Source organism: Coenobita brevimanus, chromosome 56 (genome assembly GCF_032717465.1).
Source record: "Coenobita brevimanus isolate Jiangsu-jjx chromosome 56, ASM3271746v2, whole genome shotgun sequence".
Lineage (NCBI taxonomy): Eukaryota > Metazoa > Arthropoda > Malacostraca > Decapoda > Coenobitidae > Coenobita > Coenobita brevimanus.
In genome coordinates, this window is record NC_137009.1 from 27,896,055 (window position 1) to 27,917,567 (window position 21,513).

General features: G+C 41.1%; 1 pseudogene; it reads right to left on the bottom strand.

The window, feature by feature from the left end:
- Positions 1 to 1,103: 1,103 nt before the first annotated feature.
- The window catches only part of LOC145401677 (UDP-glycosyltransferase UGT5-like), a 42,780-nt pseudogene continuing 22,370 nt past the window's right edge, over positions 1,104 to 21,513 (bottom strand).

Below are 21,513 nucleotides of genomic sequence, written 5' to 3' on the forward strand. Positions count from 1 at the left end.
CTAGGTGTGATTATCAGTAACAGACTATCTCTGGCTGACTGCATCATTGAGAAGGTACGGAACATGTATACACTGCTTGCAAATATGAGAATAGCGTTCACATACATAAATGAAGACATGCTAAGAAAGATAATAACATCATTCATCAGACCAACCCTGGAGTATGCATCAGTAGTTTGGAGTCCTCATCTCAAAAAACACATAGACAAGATTGAAAAAGTTCAAAGGGCCACTACACGATGGGTACCAAGCTTCAGGGATCTAAGCTACGAAGAAAGACTAAAAAAACTTAATCAACCAACACTACAGGAGAGAAGGAAAATAGGTGACATGATTATGCTATATAAATGCATATCAGGGAAGGAGAAAATAGACATAAATGATTACTTAACCTATGGGGATGCATCAGCAAGAGGACAATGCAAAATACTGCATAAAAAGAGAGGTGATAAAGACGTAAGGAAATTTAGTTTCCCAAATAGAGCAATTGATCAGTGGAATGTACTACCAAATGAAATAGTGTGTGCCAGAACAATTCAAAATTTTAAGGATATGTACGATAAATATTGTTTAAGACACGGGACAGTACGAGCTTGACTCATTCCTGTAAAGATACAATTAGGTAAGAACACACACACACACACACACACACACACACACACACACACACACACACACACACACACATACATTAAAGATCCATTGCTACCTGTAAAACAAATTTGCCAGCTACTTCGACCTCACAGGGCCAATGGGCAATTACACAGGGCTGCAGATGGAATATCTAAAATGTTCTCAAACTGTCTGTGTTACAGCTGCCATAAATGTACGGTATATTTGTTCCACAATACGACATACTGTATATGCCCTGTGGGTAATTACCTCACTTCTGAGCTAGCATTATTGTCAGATTTTAGCTACTGTTCTGGAATTTCCTGTACTCAAATGAAAATAGCCTTGCGATTGCATTTCACTGTCTATGTGTAGGCGTGGTTGTCTGTTAGACTTCCATGTATCCAATTGAATACTAAGGGCTAATAATTTAAACCATCTGTAGCATACAGTGAGGACTGCCTGTACAGTACGGGATAAAAGTAACACCTCTAACCAAGTTCTCGTTTGGCTCCCAATGAAAAGAGGCATCTGAAGAGAGCTCGCAGAATGCAGTAGAGAAGCCAGAAGAGCAGCAGCACCACGCCTGCCACGCTGGCCCACACATCAACATTGTACAACTTGTACCTGAGACAGGAATGCATCTCATAAGATTATAGTGTCCAAGATAAAGCCTACAGATAATAAGGGTAAAATGTTAAAACATGCATAATTATATGAAAGTTTTCGTGGTAGACAGTATAAACAATACCAGTAAGTTAAACGACTGAAAAATTCTATTTCTGTGTTTGTTGCTGCCTTATGTCATAATTATTAATGTCAATTACAGAAAGTTGTAGTTATATAAGTTTGATTAAAAGAGCATCTGACCACATTCTTTTTTTTTTTTTCACAAACCAGCAGGAGCAAGGAGATGTGACTCAGTGGAACGTGACCTTGAATTGTTGTGCGAATACTCGAATATGTTACACACTGCTGCCCAGCCCAGTTGGTGCTGATAAACACTGTGTTTCAGGACACATACTTGCATTTTTGCTCGTTGCATTTTTGCTTTCTGCTGCAATAACCGAGCTAATTGAGCAACGTCATTCACCAAATTTTGACAAAAACTTGGGGACACAATCCGAAACCAATGGGAAGATTCAGTAGGCTTTTGGAGGAGAATCTTTTGGTGTTACGCATGGCAGGTTCGCATTAAGATGAACCTCATGCTGACATTTTTTTTTTTCTTTTGAAAAAAACAGGGTGTTGTTCATTAGGATTAGGCAGCTGAAGACCAAACATTCAATAAAGAGTACTACCTGGGCGATCTCCATCACCTACGGAATGCAGGGTGTTGAATGAGACAAGAGTTGTGGGAAGTGGAGGACTGGCAGCTCCACATAAACAATGCTGCAGCCCACTCATCCCACCTCACCGAGGAATGTTTTGGCTAAACACAGGATCATATAGGTCCAGCAGGCTCGTTGATAAGTTACCGTGATGATACATAATTTTCAGACGATTTTAAGCTCACAGCTGCACCTGCATAGGTTGGTGAAGAATCTGTTTTTCTTAAAAAGACACAACGTCTGTATTGGCAAACCTTCAAACAGTTGCACTTGATAAATCCTTGCCCATGCCCCATGGAATCCGCAATTGCAGTATCACGAAGGTTTATCTCCTTTTTTCGAGGTATATCCTCAACGGTTTGGATGTTCTGTGCATCAGGTGTGAACTAGTTTCTGGTACAGAGAAAACAACCCTACTAACTATATATAACACATTTTATTATATAAAACTATAATACAGTCAAGAAAACTGCCAAAGTATGTTTCGTACTTTAACTAGAAGGAAACAGTCTTTGACACAATACGATACTATTTGTGATAATGAGTGCAGGGATACATGACTCATGGTAACCTCACCATATCACTGAAGTATGTTACTGTATCATCTAATATGGCTTGACGCAATGATACAGGATTGGTTAATTAAGTGTTTCATCCTGCAGTTTCATTCACTTTTTGAATTGTTAGGAGCTAAGAAAACTTACTGACTAGAGCACTGGCGATTTAAAAAAAAAAGCCTGCTCAAATCTTCCTCAAACTTACTAACTAGAATACTGACAATTTCGCAAACTACCCGAGTCCAAAAGTCACCGTGAAGGTGTTCAGTTAATTTGCAGAAATCCCCGGTTTTTCGGTAATTTCTAAAGTTTACCAAGAAAATACTGGTAGTTTTGCGCAATGAACGGAAAATCGATGTTTTTCCAAAGTAACCGGATATTGATGATAATTTCGCAAAGTCCCCGGGTTCATGGTGTGTTTGCAAAATAGCGGGTGATTTTGCAGAATCATCGATTTCGCAAATTCACCTTAGCACACACACACACACACACACACACACACACTAAGTCTACTAATAGTATTAGTAGACTCAGCACACACACACACACACACACACACACACACACACACACGTCTACTAATAGTATTAGTAGACTCAGCACACACACACACACACACACACACACACACACACACACACACACACACACACACACACACACACACACACACACACACACACAAGTCTACTAATAGTATTAGTAGACTCCACACACACACACACACACACACACACACACACACACATACACACACACTAAGTCTACTAATAGTATTAGTAGACTCAGCACACACACACACACACACACTAAGTCTACTAATAGTATTAGTAGACTCAGCACACACACACACACACACACACACACACACACACACACACACACACACACTAAGTCTACTAATAGTATTAGTAGACTCAGCACGCACACACACACACACACACACACACACACACACACACACACACACACTGAAGATTGGGTCCATGAATGTGCGTGGATGTAGTACGATTGAGGCTAAAAGGGAGGAGACTGGGAGATTGTTTGTGAGAAGAAAGTTGGATGTGTTAGCTTTGAGTGAAACGAAGATGAAAGGGAAAGGGGAGTCTATGTTTGGAAGTGTGAATGGAAGATTGTCAGGTGTTGATAGAGGAAGAGCAAGAGAAGGTGTGGCCTTGTTAGTGAGTCCGGAAGTACAGCAATGTGTGATTGAATGGAAGGAGGTGTCATCGAGACTGATGTGGGTGAAAGCGAAATTTGAACGTGAGTTGTGGGTGTTTGTGAGTTCATATGGGCCTGGTAGTGAAAGGGATGAACAAGAGAGGGAGTCTTTCTGGAATGATGTTGATGAGTGTCTGCAGAGTTTTGGAGCGAATGTGAATGTGGTAATGATGGGAGATCTGAATGCTAGAGTGGGCAATGTAGCAGTTGAAGGCGTAGTTGGTATGCATGGTGTGCCTGGAAGAAATGAAAATGGGGAACGAATGATAGCGATGTGTGTTGAGCGAGAGATGGTGATTGGGAATACGCTGTTTGAGAAGAAAGATATTTATAAGTATACATGGGTGAGACAGGAGGGTGGAAGAGTTCTTGATAGAGCTTTGATGGACTATGTGGTTGTGTCTAGGAATGTAATAGGAAGATTGTTGGATGTGAGAGTTCTGAGAGGGGAGGGTGGAGGTATGTCTGACCACTACCTGGTGGAGGGAAAGTTAAGAGTAGGTAAGAGATGGGTGAGAGCTAGGAGGGTTAGGTGTGGCAGGGAGGTTTTGAAAGTGATTTGGATAAAAGAGAGAAAAAATTATAGTATCAGGAGAAATTGAAAGATGAGTGGAATGCAGTGAAAGATCGGGAAAATGGCAGCGTGGAGGAGGAATGGCAGTTGTTTAAGAGTGCTGTGGTGGGGTATGCAGAAGAGGTGTGTGGTGTGAGACGTGTGGGTGGTGGTGTAAGAAAAGGAAGTGAATGGTGGTGCGAGGAATTAAGTATGGCTGTGGCTGAGAAGAGACGTGCATATGAAGTGTGGCTGCAGAGGAAGGATGAGATGTCATATGAAAGGTATAAGGAAAAGAGGAATAGAGTGAGAAGGGCTGTGCGTGATGCTAAAGTGGCAGCAGATGAGAGGTGGGGTAGGCGGCTGACAGAGAATTTTCAACAGAATAAGCAAATGTTTTGAAAGGAGGTGAAAGGGGTGCGAAAGGGAGAGTCTGGAAAGGAAGAACGAGTAAAAGCAGAGGATGGAAGGATGTTAATTGAGATGGATGCAGTAAGGAAGAGATGGGCAGAGTATTTTGAAAGATTGTTAAATGTAGAGGAGGAAAGGGTGGCTGAGATTGTGGCAGATGGAAGGGTGCAAGGAATAAATGTGTTGGGAGAGTTGAATGATTCTTTGATCACGAAGGAGGAAGTGGAGAAGGCAGTAAAGGAGATGAAAACAGGGAAAGCTGCAGGTACGGATGGGTGTGCTGTGGAATGCCTGAAGGGTGGTGGAGTGACTATTGTTGACTGGTTAGTAAGATTGTTGAATGTGTGCTTTGAGGAAGGTATGGTGCCAATTGACTGGGCAAGTGCTTGTGTGGTCCCGTTGTATAAAGGCAAGGGTGATAAATATGAATGTACTAGTTTTAGGGGTATAAGTCTGTTGAGTGTTGTAGGTAAGGTGTATGGTAGAGTGTTAATTATGAGAGTTAGAGAGGGTACAGAGGGAGTGATTGGTGATGAGCAGTGTGGCTTTAGGAGAGAGAGGGGATGCGTTGATCAGGTGTTTTCTGTGAGACAAGTGTGTGAAAAGTATTTAGCGAAAGGCAAGGATGTGTTTTAGGCATTTATGGATTTAGAGAAAGCGTATGATAGAATTGATAGGGAGGCTTTGTGAACGGTTTTAAGATTGTATGGACTTGATGGTAGGTTACTAAAAGGGGTAAAAAGTTTTTATGTAAATAGTAGTGCGTGTGTAAGAGTGGGAAATGCTGTGAGTGATTGGTTTCCCGTGAGAGTGGGGCTGCGACAGGGATGTGTGATGTCGCCTTGGTTGTTTAATATTTAAGTGGATGGTGTTGTAAGGGAGGTGAATGAAAGAGTTTTAGGTGGAGATCTGAGTCTGGTGAATGTTGATGGTGGAGAGTGGAATCTGAAGCAGCTGCTGTTTGCAGATGATACTGCACTGGTGACTGATTCAGAGGAGAGATTGAGACAGTTGGTAGAGGAGTTTGGAAGGGGGTGTGAAAGGAGGAAATTGAAAGTAAATGAGAATAAGAGTAAAGTGATGAAGTGTACGAGGTTGATAGATGGTAGGGGGATGAATATAGTTTTGAATGGTGAGCTGCTTGAGGAGGTAGATTGTTTTAAATATCTAGGGTCACATGTTGCTGTGGATGGAAGAATAGATGCAGAAGTGAAGCTTAGAATAAATGAAGTAGGAAAGGTGCTGGGAGGAATGAAAAAAGTGTTTAAATGTCGTTCGCTTAGAATGGATGTAAAGAGAAGGCTGTATGAGGGTGTTGTGGTACCGACTGCGTTATATGGGGCTGAAACATGGAATATGGGTGTAGCAGAGAGGAAAAGTTTGAATGTAATGGAGATGAGGTGTCTGAGGAGTATGTGTGAAGTGACGCGTATGGATCGGGTGCAAAATGATGAAGTGCGAAGGAGATCTGGAGTTGTTCAGGAGATGGCTGGTAGAGTTGATCAGAGGGTGTTGCGATGGTTTGGGCATATGGAGAGAATGGATAATGAGCGATTGGTGAAAAAGATAACTAGATCTGATGTGAGAGGTGTAAGGCTGAGAGGAAGACCACGAATAGGATGGATGGACAGTGTGAAGAGAGCGCTGGATGCAAGAGGGATGTCTGTTGAGCAAGGAAGAGTGGCTGTGCGTGACAGAAATAAATGGAGAGAAATTGTGAATGAATAAGTGATGACGCAGCCCTGAGGGGATATTCTCCCGCATTTGGTCTGATCAGCTAGTCAGGTCAGGTGCGGGTAAGGGGATGGGTCTGTTATGATGTGGCAGGGGTAAACCAGTTCTGCTGTCGGGCCCTGCTGCCGATGTCACCGATTTCATTGCGCAGTTGACCATTGTGCGGTGTGGTGCGGTGAGGATCTGTCCGTTCTCCCCTTTGGGGCAAAGATGCGAATGAATGTGTTTGAATGGATGAGTAAATGGGGAGTGTGTCGTCCTGTCTCGGCTACCTCCCTTTCCTTGGGGGAAGCAGCCTAGGTATATATATATATATATATATATATATATATATATATATATATATATATATATATATATATATATATATATATATATATATATATATATATATATATACATATATATATATATATATATATATATATATATATATATATATATATATATATATATATATATTGCCAAACGCCTAAATCCCGTAAAGGGTGGCCACATACAAATCGACTCCATGGCGCCCTATCCCCCCCCCCCATTTGAATGCTCTACCCCCAGCTCACATCCCCATGTCTCATATACCTTTCCACTCTACCCTCCATCTCATCCGCGGCCTCCCCCTCCGTCATTCCCCCCCCTCCACTTCACCCACAGATTCTCTCCTTGATAGTCTCTCACTGTCCATCCTTTCCACATGTCAAACCACCTCAATGTATTTCTCCTAATCCTTTCTGCCACATCCACGTCCACTCCATAACACTTCACTTCCCCATTTGTCAGTCTGTCTGTCTCAGTAACTCTACATGCTCCTCTGACATAACTCATTTCCACTGTTGTCACTCTTAACTTGTGTCCTTCCAGCAAGTTCCAAGCTTCACTTTCATACGTTCAAGTGGGTATCACAATTCTATCATGCAGCGACTTCTCTACTTCCGTGGTCATTTCCATATTTCTTATCACTGCTTTCAAAGAATCAGCCACTTTTCTTCCTCGCTGTACCCTCTCTTTATCCTCCAAACTTTCATCTTTACTCATCACACTACTCAAGAACTTACATGCATTCATATTTTCCATTTCCTTATCATCCAACCTCACTTTACATTCATTGACTCCAGTTCTCTCTAGGACCATAACTTTTCTCTTGCATACATTCACCTTTATATTCCGTTTCTTACACACTCTTCCAAACTAGTTCACCAAGCCTTGCAGTTCCCCTTTGTCTTCACTTTACAGTATCATCTGCAAACATCAGTACAGGAAGTTTCCAAACGCTGCCCTCTCTCATTAGGGCCGCACCAACATCCACTGCCTTACCTTATACCTCTTTTATAACCCCATCCATATACAGATTGAACAACCGTGGATGCATGACACATCCCTGTTTCAATCAAACATTCAGACAGAAAAATTCAGTCAGTTCGCTATCCAGACGCACTGCAGCTTTAGCACCCTCGTACAAACTCTTCAAGGCATTCAGTAACTTCCCATTTACATCATATATTCTAAGTATTTTCCACATTGCTTGTCTATCCTCTTTGTCATATTCTTTCTCCAAACCATAAAGGCCGCATATAACTTCTTTCCTTTCTCTTGAAACTTTTACACTATAGACCTAGGGATGAATATTTGATCCACACAACCTATTCACTTCGTAAAACTTCCATGTTCTTCTCCAACTAATTCGTCTGTTATTTTCCTAACTCTGTCAGTCAGTAGCCTGCCCTATACTTTGCCTATTACACGAAGAAGACAAATCTCCCTATGACTGCTGTTTACTCCCCCCCCCCATTTTCTTTGTACAGGGGAATAATTGTACCTGACTTCCAATCCACCAGGATTCTACCTTCCTCCCAGGACAATCTACATCTTCCATATCGACTCTACTACTATTTCTCCCCCCATGCTTCAGCAATTCACCACACACTTCATCAATTCCTGGGGCTTTCCCCACTTTGACCTTCTTCATTGCTTCCACAATTTCTGTCCTACTGATCTTTTTCTCCTTTCTCACGACCGTCCTTCTCCCAGCCATTCCTCATCCACTAATACTAGCATTACTTTCATTCTCTATGTTTAACATTGTCATCCATTATTGATTATGCAATCCAGTTTTTCCCCATGAGGAGCGTAGAAGACCAGTGCTAGGCAAGTTGGTCCTGACATTTAAGATGAGAGTGACCAGCCCCACTCATCCCTGAGTGGCATCACATGAGCAATAAATTCCAACCATACCTTGGATATAAACCCACACCGGCTCAAACCGATTGGAGTGCCTTAATTACCCACTAAACCACCAGGCGCCATTGTTTGGTTACATTGTTACCACTCCGTGTATTATATAAATGGTTTCCTGGTGAACAGGAAACCATTTGGCTTTTCACTCAGTGTAGAGTCACTCATAGACAGAAGGAAGAAGAAAGGATGAGGGAAAGACAGAAGAGGAGGGACGGAAAGAAGAGAGGAAAGGGTAGGCACAGAAGAGCAGCACTACATCAATTGAGTGGACGGTGAGCACCCTCACCTACCACTTACCTATGTTTAACAAGTCCTTAAAGTGTTCCCTCCATCTGCTCACTTTATTTCCTTTCTTTGCTGTCAGTCTGCCAGTTTTATCGTTCATCTTCTATTAATTTCTTTATCACCCAGTCTAACTCCCTTTATCTCATCCCAGAACATTTAACATTCCCTCCACTTTACAGCCAAATCCCCAATATTTACCCAATTGCTCATCCACTTCCCTCTTGCATTCTACCTTTTTCCCATCCTCTTGCTACCTTTATACCCTCTTTGTGTGGAACACTTCCTCCTGTCCTTCTCTCCTTCCATTCCTCTATTGCAGAAGAACCTTGACTTTCATCAGCACCATGTGGTGGTCAGAAAATCCACTCCCCCAACCTCTGTATGCTGTTGCATCCATTACATACCTTCTGTTCTGTCATCCACACACACATAATCAATCATTGCCTTCCATTCATTCAGTTCACCACCCTCCCTGCTCATCACTCACCACGTATACCTGTGGATCATTTTCTGCTTAAAGACGATTTTGGTTATAACCAGCCACCTCCCCGGACAAATGTCCACTAGAATACTATCATTCTCATTCCCTTTTGCAGTCACACCCCACTCACCAACGATTCCATCCACCTTCACATTCCCTGCTTTTCCATTCATATCTCCGATAAGTATCACTCTCATTCCTCTCAAACTTTTTCATAAACGCTTCCACATTTGTCCAAAACTTTTCTTTTGCTCTGCTTGCATTATCTTGCATTGGTGCATACACACACACACAATCGCTCACGTTTGTATTCTGACTATCAGTCTTGTCCACACGATCCTTGAACCAACTTACCCATGCTCTTTTACATTCTCCTTCCATCTCTTGCCCACAACAATACATACACCTGCTTTTGCCTTCTCATTCTCACCTACACCCGTGCACATACTCCATGCATACTCCCACCCTCTCTCACTCTGACCTCTCCATTTGGTCTTAATTAATCCACGTATGTCCACTATTGCACCCTCAAGCATTTGGACAATCTTTTGTCTTTCACTTATCATTCACACCCCGTACATTGCATGTTGTAATTTATACCATGTCCTTTGTCCGGTCCTTGGTCGTCATCTATTGGTCCATCCTGATCCGAGGCTTCTTTTACATTTAGTTAGTTGTTTTCTGTGATGAAGTACTAACCCCCCCCGCCAACCATATATATATATATATATATATATATATATATATATATATATATATATATATATATATATATATATATATATATATGAGGCACTGAGTTCATTACCGGGCTAAGCGCCAAAATGGCCACCAAGCACCTACACGCACCAACAAATAGCTAAATCATCCATCTATAAGTTGGAAGTAAAAAAGTGCTAAGAATCAACCTACAAAGGGGTCAAAATCCTGGTTAAGTAGACATGTGTGTTGCGCCGTCGCACCATGCAGCAATAAAACCAGCCTGGTTCCTCCCTAGTGCTCAAGGCTGGCAACTGGGTCCAGAATTCTGCCAGCTGTATGGTCGCTTTTCCTATGAGTTCAGCTTTTCTAATGTTTCTTATGTCGACTCCCCATGGTGTTGAAGCGAATGTGAGAGCATTACCAGGCTATATCCCAGCCCCTTTCCTTACCCCTCTTGAAGCTGGTCAATCAGATAGTCGGGTTGCACTGCAGCTAGCTAATAAGCTGACACCTGACACTATTCCCACCAGCAGCTGTACTGCATAGTAACTTGCCGCTTTCTCATTATTATTATTATTATAATATTTTTTAACAATTATTACTATTATTATTATTGCCATTGTGTTTGTGCAGTTACTGGTACGCATGGCAGTTTTTTTTTTTTTTTTTATTCAGGTTACGGGTTCATTTTTTTATCATTCAGGTTACAGGGGTTTTCTAATAATGTCCTCATACATTGAATGCTGTCTTGCTTTTATATTATTATCAACATTATAATAATTTATTACGTTTTTCTTGATGTTTGTGATGTGGTTCGTGTTTATTGGTGGTTAAAAACTCCGAGAAAAACACGCACGAAAGTACCAACCTTTCAACTGCTATTATTGTGATAATAATAATGCTTATGTCATAGGTCTTTGATTTTATTCCACAGTATGACACTCCTGGGACATTATGCTAATATATTACTGACATAATGTATTTCAGTAGTTATTAGTAGGATAAAAATATTTCCTTTGGCCAATCGGTCAAGCAGTTGGGAGCAAAATTTTACTTCTTCACACGATATCATGATTAATGACAGATGGAGCAAAACAGAGGTTATTGCAATAAAGAATACCATAAGATACATTTAAAAAAAAACACACACATCAAAATAACACAAGCAATTACCAAGATATCAAAGTTTTGAAGTCGCCAGACTTTAAACGCATTTTCTGGCGTTTTGTACTTTTGGCGCTTAGCCCGGTAATGAACTCAGTGCCTCATATATATATATATATATATATATATATATATATATATATATATATATATATATATATATGGAGCCTCTGTGGTACAGTGGTAAAGTATGCGTTTCGTCCACGGGTGAACCAGGATTCGCACCCCTCCAGGGTAATAAACTTTGGGAGTGTTCACCTGGCCACATACTGCATTGGCGGACACAAGGGGTGCTGTGGTTGAACCAGTGTCGCTTACTATAAAGTATGCTTGCACCCAGTCGGCTTGTGAGGCCCGATTACACTTGGTTCACAGACTACTCACACATCCAAAGCCACTCCAACACTACAATTACACTTACAAGCACTTCTCACCCTACATACAATCTCTACCAGACAGCCTAAGCCACTTGGTAGAGATACATTGGCTGTATCGTCCCGACTTCGGTCGGGATAGGCCGGTCCTGCAGTGGATACTCAAACGGCTGATAATGATGATGATGATAAATATAATCTATATATATATATATATATATATATATATATATATATATATATATATATATATAGATAGATAGATAGATAGATAGATATAGATATAGATATATATATAGATATATATATAGACATAGATATATAGTTATATAGATAGATATATATATATATATATATATATATATATATATATATTAGGTTGGTCCTTAATTTTCAAAGTTATTGATTTTTTACGGGCCACCGCTCACTTTTGTTTCTCTTGGTACAAAAACCCTCCATGCAAAATTTCAGTCTTCCCCTGTTGTATTTACCGGTGCCCCAAAGACTCATAAGTTCACACTCTGTGCCATCTGGGCTTAATATCCCACCGGCGCTCCTAGATCCCCCTTACAGTGTAAGTATTAGCCCCTCGTTGGGGAGATGTCGTGGGACAGATCCCCCACTCATTGGTGCCTAGTCTGAGATGTCTTGGTTGCCTTTTGAGTGTCTGAGAATCACTGACGATGAGCCTGTATGACCTGCAACAGAAATTGCCACTGATCCTCGTCTTTGGTGATGACAGGGAGCACAACTCTTTGCTCAACGAGGTTGTTGTCTGAGCAAGAATTTCTGCTTTTCAGCAGATGAAACAACTACACAGGCCATCGCAAAGGGAAGGAAGAGAGAAAGATTATGAAGTATAGTTTTCGAGTTTTTTTTTTTTTTGCAAGGTGCCAGAAGGAGCGGGAAGAAGGTGAGTAGCAGAGTTCTGAGCATTTAGTATGAATAAGATTATGCTTAGCAGGGCGGAAAATATACTAAACAGCTCTTGGCAAGAACACAAGAGATGAAATTCGGCAGTGAGGGGATCTAGTACCTTCTGTAGGCCCTTTCCTTATGGACTGCAGTAGAACAAGCACCACTAAACCAAAACTTTAGTCTACATAAGTCACAGGATAAGAGAAAGTAAAGTATGCTTCTATGCCCGAGAAAATACCCTCTGTAAAGCGCGATGAACAGTGAGATGGCTCTCCGCCATGAAAGCAGTAGTTATTCCAGGGAAACACGAAGATGCACTGTCTGAGGACCTCCCAGTCAGCAGCTGCAAAGGCCCATAGCTGCCGATTCTTGATTGGGCCGCATACCTTAGTGGAGCGATACGACAGGTTAAGGTGATAATGTTGTGATCGGAGAGGCCAAGAGGAAAGAAAAGACTATAGGAGTAAGCAGAATGATTAGCTGTAAGGAGGAGGTCAAGTATGTTGGAACTCTCTCCATGGCGGTCAGGGATACGAGCAGGTTGCTGTACAATCTGCTCTAGGACAAATGTACCCTTTTTCACCAGCAGGATCAGTGAATGGAGAGGAGAATCAAAGGTGGTGGTGAACATTGAAATAATCCAGTATGGAGATTTAACAGAAAAGAGAAATTGATATGATGGGTTTCATCTTCGAAGTAAGAAATTCAAAGAATTTTTCACAGCCAGTAGAATTCTGGGATATGGAGATACCATTGATATATTTAGTGTCAAAATAAATGGATCCTGAACCCAGAGAACAGAGAATCAAGAGGATTTATATTCAGGAATGTGACAGCAAGATATGTTGCGAACATGCACACAACAACCATCTTTGGCTATGAAATTGATATGATCAAAGTAGGAGGATACAAATGTAGGTTTCCTCTCAGTCGCCTCAGACAATTGAGTCTCAGTGTGGAAAGGAAGACGAGGTTCAGAGGAAGAAAGCTGATTTTTACTAGAAAGAAAATTAGAGAAAAGGTCAGGAATGTTATAGAAACGACTACATATTGGGTCAAACATCTCACTTGGCCGTCACTGGGAGAAGGGAGGATGGCAGGAGCTTTTATGTCTTCTCCCCACACGAGACTCCTAGGCTAGGTGTGAAAAGCTATTTTTTTTTTAAATTTAAAGTTGGAAATGCGGTGCGTTAAGTGCAAGTAGTTTAGTGCTGACGGAGAAAACTGTATAGGAGAGTATGCTGGTCAGATCTCAGTGTTACTAACACAGTATTACTACACTACTGCTGCTACTACTACTTCTACTCGCCAAAATTACTCACACAGGATTTTCAAAATTATTATACACATGAAATAATAAATACCACTGTGATTACGGTAGGTATTACAATGTACAACATGTCCGAAATCCTTTGAAATTCAAAAAATATGTATTATGAAGAAGAAACTAGAAACAGATATTCTATAAGGCATATAATAATCAAAATATCACATACTGTATATGTTGCTCACTCAGAGCAATCATTATGTAACAGATATTAGATGCCCGTGTTTCAGATACTCATAGAAGCTATTAACTTACACATATCTGACATAGCCTGCACTGAACAGAGAATACTCCACAATAAAATGCAAATAATGTAACAAATCAAACTACATCATAAAAAAATAAAGTAGAAATAATCTTTTCCTGTGTGCATCAGAATGCATTATGTTTTTAAAAGTACTTTAATCCACCGAAAAGTTGTATACAAACTCAGCCATGTTGATATTTTTGGTTCTTAGTTGTTCAGATCCCAGTACACATTTGGACTCCTTTTCACTCATGGATTGCTGAGTGCCGACGATTAGTTGGCCAGAAGGGCATTCTCGCAAGCAACAGCTGGTGGCTTGTGCTCTCCATCTAACCGGGAAGCATCACCCATCAGCCGTTGCTTGCAAGAATGCCTTTCTGGTCAGCAAAAGCTCGGTGCTTGGCAAGCCATGAGGGAAAAATTGTCCAGTGTGACGCCCTGTAAGTCATGAGCTGGGTGGAGGGGCGTCAGAGATTTCTGGGGAAGCGTAAGCCTCCCACTTTTCCCCTCCTCCCCCGAGAGGTGAGCTATTGCCCTTAGAAGTTGCTTCTGACCATCTTCCTTCACCAAACTTTTCTAGGGTTTCAGTAACATAGGGAGTAGGCCAGCATATACGTACATTCATGTACATTTTTCTCTGACTGTTTACACCAAACTCGATGCATATTTCACAAGATGCTTCCCACTCCAAAAGTTGCAATGATAATGCCTCGACATGCAGCCTCGAAATCGCAAGAGAGGAAGAGGGGGGAACCATAAATGCTCCCTCTATCCGCTCCTCTCCCAGTGACGACCAGGTGAGATCATTTTCTGACTCACTTTTTATCCATTTCTTCAACATTTATGACTGAACACCACCTCTCTTCCTGTAAATCTCTTCCTCTCTTCCTCACTTAGACTTAAGATGTCTGAAAGAGCTGACGGTAAAGCCTTCTTTGTATCGTCCTAGTTTCTCTATACTCATATGAAAGCCAAAGATGGTTGTTGTGTTAGGTAGGCAACTATATATCTTGGTGTGGTGTTCATGATCTTGAATTCTTTGACTTTTCTACATTCTGGCTTTGGCTATCTTGTCATTCTTTGATTAAATACTTATGTGGTGTTTATTTACTCCATATTCAGTCAATTATGAGACTATTATTTGATTAACTTCAAAGATGAAACATTTTATAAATTTCTCCTTTCTCTGAACTCTCCATAGGAGGTGATTTCAATGTTCACTGTTAGCTCTGGCTTTCCTCTGAATTCACTGATCCACCTTCTGAACAAACCTATACTTTTTCTATCTCAAATAACCTAGAGGAGCTAGTACAACATCCTTCAAGTTCCCTTACTCCCTTAGAGAAAGCTCTAACATAATTGGCCTTTCTTTACAACTAATCCGTCAGCTTACGTTTCTAATCTTTTCTCTTGTGCTGGGCTCCTCTGACCACAGTTTTGTAACATTAACGTGTAACATTCCTCCAGCAAGGCAAATGGACCCCCCCCCCCCAGGAAGAAGTGGCTATGGCACTTTTAAACTGCTAACTGGGAGACTCTCGGTACTAATTCTTTGATATTTCCTAGATTGATTATTGCTTTCAAGGCCGATAGCCATCTCTGTGTTTGTCACATACTTCAAAGGTTTCTCTCTTGGACAGGGTATCATACACTCCTCTTTTATTTACCGTGATTGATAAAAAAAAAAATAAGGTTTGATCTCGATATTTCGAATGTTCACACCAGGGAGGAGGCCTACATAAGGTACCATCACACACACACCCCTGAATTTCGTCTTTCTTTTTTTCTTTTTTTTTTTAGTTTTTGCCCGGAATCATGCTAGTCTTTGCTTTGTTCTTCTTAGAATAAATGCTTTGACCTCTCTAACTCCAATTGTTTCCGCCTATTGGCACATTATCAAAAACCTTTTCAATAAATTTACTTCATCCACCTTCATTCCTCTTTTCCATCCTGATGGCTCTGAAGCTGTTTCTTCTACTGAAGATGCAGAAGTCTCCTCCTAGACTCTGTCCTCCAGTTCCATATTGGATGATTCTGGTGCTGTTCCTCCAGCTGCTTTCCACTCTCTCTTCCTCATGACTGACATTAAAATTTCTTCAGTTGATGTACTTTCTACGGTTTCTGGCGTCAATACTGCTAAGATGTATGGGTCTGATCAGCTGATCATCTTGTTCTGAAGAATAATACTATTGTGCTTACAACCTGCCCAGGTAAACTCTTTCACCTTTGTCTGTCGACTTGCACCTTTCCGTCTTGCCGGAAATTTGCTCTCTATCGCTTGTTCTGAGGAATGATGATCGTTCTTAGCTTTCTAACTACCGATGAATTGCTTTAGCATCCTTGTTTTCTGAAGAGTTCGAATCTAGTCTCAAGAAAAAGTAAAAATTAAAGCACCTTTCCTCCCATAACCTTTCCTGTCGCCAGTATATGATCCACCAGTGACCATACACTGGCAATCTTTTCGCCTTCCTTTTAGAATACTGGCCATCCTACTTTTGGGAAATGATTAAACCTTTTTCATTGCCCATGACACCTCAAAGGTTTGCAGTAGAGTCGGTCATGAATCCTTAATGGTCAGTCTGGTTACCTACGGTTTCTACCCTTTTGTCTGAGCCGTCATCTCCAGCATCCTTTTAGGTCGTTCTATAGCTGCTGTAGACGGCCTCTGGTCTCCTACAGCTATCAACAGTGGGGATCCTCAGTGTTATGTCCTGTCACCAACTCTCTTATTCTAAGTAACCTGTGATGTACATCTAACCCTAACCACTTGCTTGCCAATAACTTTACCCTTCATTTTTTTATCAACTTATCATAACGTACATCAGAACAGTTTCTTTTAGAAAACGGGATGTGTCTCTGCCACACCTAATGTCTGACACGGCATATATATATCTGATCAGGGTAAAATCAACCTTATTGGAATTAATGCATCGTAGACTCAGTTCCTACGTCATCTGACATGCCAACATCTTCCACAGAAGTATCCTTGAATATTTAACAACTTTCAAGGCAATCCAACATCATCTTACAACATTCTTGGGGTTCATTGTCTTTGGAATTTTCTTGGAGAGATCATAATTACCTTTCTTGCCAAATTTCCATCCAAGTGACTGGGAGTGCTAAGCTGACTCCATGCCTTCTTTACTCCATCACAGCTTTTGACTGTATACGGGGATTGTATTCCTCTCTCTGTGGATTCCAACTCTCATGTGGGTGTGGGTGGGGAGTGGCTCTCCACATAGTTTACAGCTCTTCTCAAGTAGGTGAAGTCAAAGGGTTTTCCTCTCGTTATCTCCCCTCCGTTTGCTGACTCCCTTCATCCTCCCTTTCTTCTCCACACTGTGCTGTTGCATCTTTATCTCTTCTACAGTATCGCTACTTCAATTATCACTGCTTTTCTGAAATGTCTGCTTGTTTCTCTCCTCGATTACAGCGAATACATGGCACCCGTCTGGCTGCAAACTCACCCTCACTTGTCCAACTCTCTCGTGCAATAGTTAGCAGATACTCCTAATCCTTCATGTATGCTACCTATCAGCTCTGGAAGTGTTTTTCATTGTCTGAATTTTCTTCTGCCTATGGCCTCCAGTCCATAAAGGCAATATGTTCAGACATCTCGAAATGACCGAATCTTGAATTTGGCTTTTTAATTTTTTTTCCTTGAAGGAACAATTTTTCGGACTTCTAGCATTTAGCTTTTTGTTCATTTCACAAGAAACTTGCCTCATTTATATTTCAGTCTTCCTACTGTTATTTTTCTTTTCTTGTCTTCTATAGTAGTTACATGATAATTGACTCTGAGTTGGAAAGATTAGGCATATTGTTAGGCATTACATAAATGCCGTTTAATTGAGGTCTGTCCGTTGCGTTGCTTAGGAAGAACAGCAATTAAAAAAATAAATAATTAAGAAAGCTGGACATTGTTGTGATGATGTTAACATAAGGTCTTAATCTGATGGAGCCACACGAACTACAATAAATCATTATTTATCAGTATACATTGGCATTATTAGGACAAGAGTAAAAATGCTGCCTTCAGCTGGAATGATCAGGACTACTACAGCCTGTCTTCGGGCTCAGCCATGCTTTGACCCCAAAACAAGCTAGGAAAAATTGTCTGTTTCCATTTTTAGCTATTCTTATTAAGCCAAATAACTAAATGAATCATTATTGTCCTCCAGAATAAACAAAATGAAGTGAACACAAAAACGTAATAAACTACAGACTACAACTATTATCCCTTATATAAACTAAACAATATCTATTATATATCCTAACTATTATGTACCTACAATATATTTTGTAGCACAGAGTCTCTGTGTACACAGGCCAAGCACTCTATTACCCTGTCTCCTGTTCATAAGTTAGTTAGGCAGTAAGCGATAAATTCTCAGCGAGTATAGTTCAGCTCGGTTATGCGCTCAGGCAGGACAATATTTCACTGTTATATGTAGGGTAATTTCATGCATGTACTCTCACCGATTTCATTTGGAATCGTCTTTATTAATATCACGAACTCTTTCTTAAGAGCCTCCTACCGAAAGCCGTAGTTTCAATAAAACACCCTAGATTTACCAATGTGAACAAATTATACAGTAGTGTTTCTAGAAGTCAGGTATAATTATTCCCTTGTACAAAGGAAAAGGGGAAAAAGAAGTGTGTGGTAATCATAGGGGCATTTGTCTTTTTAGTATTATAGGAAAAGTGTATGGTAGGATACTTATTGACAGAGTTAGAGAAAGAACAGAGGAATTAGTTGGAGAAGAACAGGGAGGCTTTAGGAAGGGAAGAGGTTGTGTAGATCAGACATTCATTCATAGATCTTTAGTGGAAAAGTTTCTAGAGAAGGGAAGTTTTATGCGGCTTTCATGGATTTGGAGCAAGCATATGACAGGGTGGATAGACAAGGATTGTGGAAAGTATTAAGAATATATGGAGTAGATGGGAAGTTGCTGAATGCTGTGAAGAGTATGTATGATGGTGCTAAGGCTGCAGTGCGTGTGGATGGTGAACTGGGTTAATTTTTCTCTTTGAAGGTTGGGTTGAAACAGGGATGTGTCATGTCTCCATGGTTGTTCAATCTATACATGGATGGGGTAATAAAAGAGGTACAAGGTAGGGTAGTGGATGCTGGAGTGGCCCTGGTGAGAGAGGGTAGTGTTTGGAAACTCCCTGTACTGTAGTTTGCAGATGATACTGTGTTGTTGAGTGAAGACGAAGGAGAGCTGCAAGGCTTGGTGGATGAGTTTGGGAGAGTGTGTAAGAAACTGAATCTAAATGTGAATGTACGGAAGAGTAAAGTGATGGTCTTTGAGAGAGGTGAAGTCAGTGAATGTACAGCGAGGTTGGATGATGAGGAATTGGAAAATGTGAGTACCTTTAAGTACTTGGGTAGTGTGATGAGTAGGGTTGGAGGTTTGGAGGGTGAAGTGCTTGAAAGGGTACAGCAGGGAAGAAAGGTTGGTGGTTCCTTGAAAGCAGTGATAAGAAGCAGGGAAGTGAGCATGGAAGTGAAAAAGTTACTACATGACAGTATTGTGATACCAATTCCAACGTATGGAAGTGAAGGACACAAGTCGAGAGTGAGAGCAGTGGAAATGAGTTATTTAAGAGGAGCCTGTGGAGTCACATGGAGAGACAAGCTGACAAATGAGGATATAAAGGAGCGTTGTGGTGTGGATCTGGATGTGAGAGGAAGCGTTAGAATACACTGAGGTGGTTTGGCCATGTGGAGAGGATGGAGGGTGAAAGACTGACGAAGAGAGTGTATGTGAGTGAGGTGGAGGGGGGAAGAGGGACGGGGAGGCCGAGGATGAGATGGAAGGATGGGGTGGAGAGGTATATGAGAGAGGGGGGTGTGAGTTGGAAGCAGGGCAGTGAAATGACGGGGGACAGGGCGACGTGGAGGCGATTTGTTTGTGGCCTCCCCGAACGGGATTGAGGCGTCTGGGAATAGATAGATAGATAGATAGTTTCTAGAATTAAATATTATTCATAAAACCAACTACATCAGTGTTCGGTAGTAAACCATCATAAAGCAGCTACATTACCAGCATCATAGGGTATAATAACTACTGTATTACCATTAGGATGGATACCATGGTATATCTAAAGCAGGGCAGCGGAGGTGTGCAGCTCCCTTATGCCTCATGACATATTCCACCCAGTACACAGCTGCCTCACTGGGATGCTGAGGTTGGTCCTTCATCACCGAAGATTGGTGCGCTACCTGTGTTTTGAACCTGTAGGTAAAGTAAGTATTAGAAACTACAGACCTGCGCTTCACGAAAGTACTTAATGACTTTTACTGAGGCTGTTACAAAAAAAATTTTACTCAGGAACAGAAAACTTCCATCAGGTATGGTATTAATAGAAGTGGAGCTATGTACAGTCACTCATAAAAGAAGTGGTACCGCTTTAGGTAACCCCTCCGTTTCGTGTTGTAACACTGCAACCATTACAACTTTACGTGACTCGACTTGGGCTTTGAGATATTATGCCTGAGTGATGCCCGATTCGAATTTAGTTTCACTTCCTGATGAACTAATGTACTGTAGCTATGCCGTGTGCGAAAACGCTCCTCATAATATTTTTTTTGTATATTAAATAATCGCATCATAGTGTACGGCAAATCCTTTGACCTCAGTAGATAAACTGATGATGAACACCATCATTATGTAGCATCTATCATTCACATTAAAACATGATGAGTGGATGCACACAAACAATTACGATTTCGTATCTGCCAATCTTTCCAACTATTCTCCACACAGTCAAAGTATTCTGTTGCATTGATTGTTATAACACTCCGACGTTACGTATAATAATTCAGTATCACATTGACGACTGGGAGATGCTATGTCGACACACATCCCGGACCAGTAATTAATCTTGTACTGACCCGCACATTAAAAACATCTTGAAGCTAAAAAAGTGTTATTCACATGAGGCTGATTAATTATAAAGGCAGCATGTCTTTAAAGGCAGCATGGAAGAAATGAAAATGGGGAACGAATGATAGGGATGTGTTTTGAGAGAGAGATGGTGATTAGAAATACCTTGTTTGAGAAGAAAGATATTAATAAGTATACGTGGGTGAGGCAGGAGGGTGGAAGGGTTGTTGATAGAGCTTTGATGGACTATGTGGTTGTGTCTAGAAATGTAATCGGAAGATTGTTGGATGTGAGAGTTTTGAGAGGGGAGGGTGGAGGTATGTCTGGCCACTACTAGGTGGAGGGAAAGTTAAGAGTAGGTAAGAGATGGGAGAGAGCTAGGAGAGTTAGGTGTGGCAGGGAGGTTTTGAAAGTCAGTAGGATAAAAGAGAGAAAATGATAGAGTATCAGGAGAAACTGGAAGACGAGTGG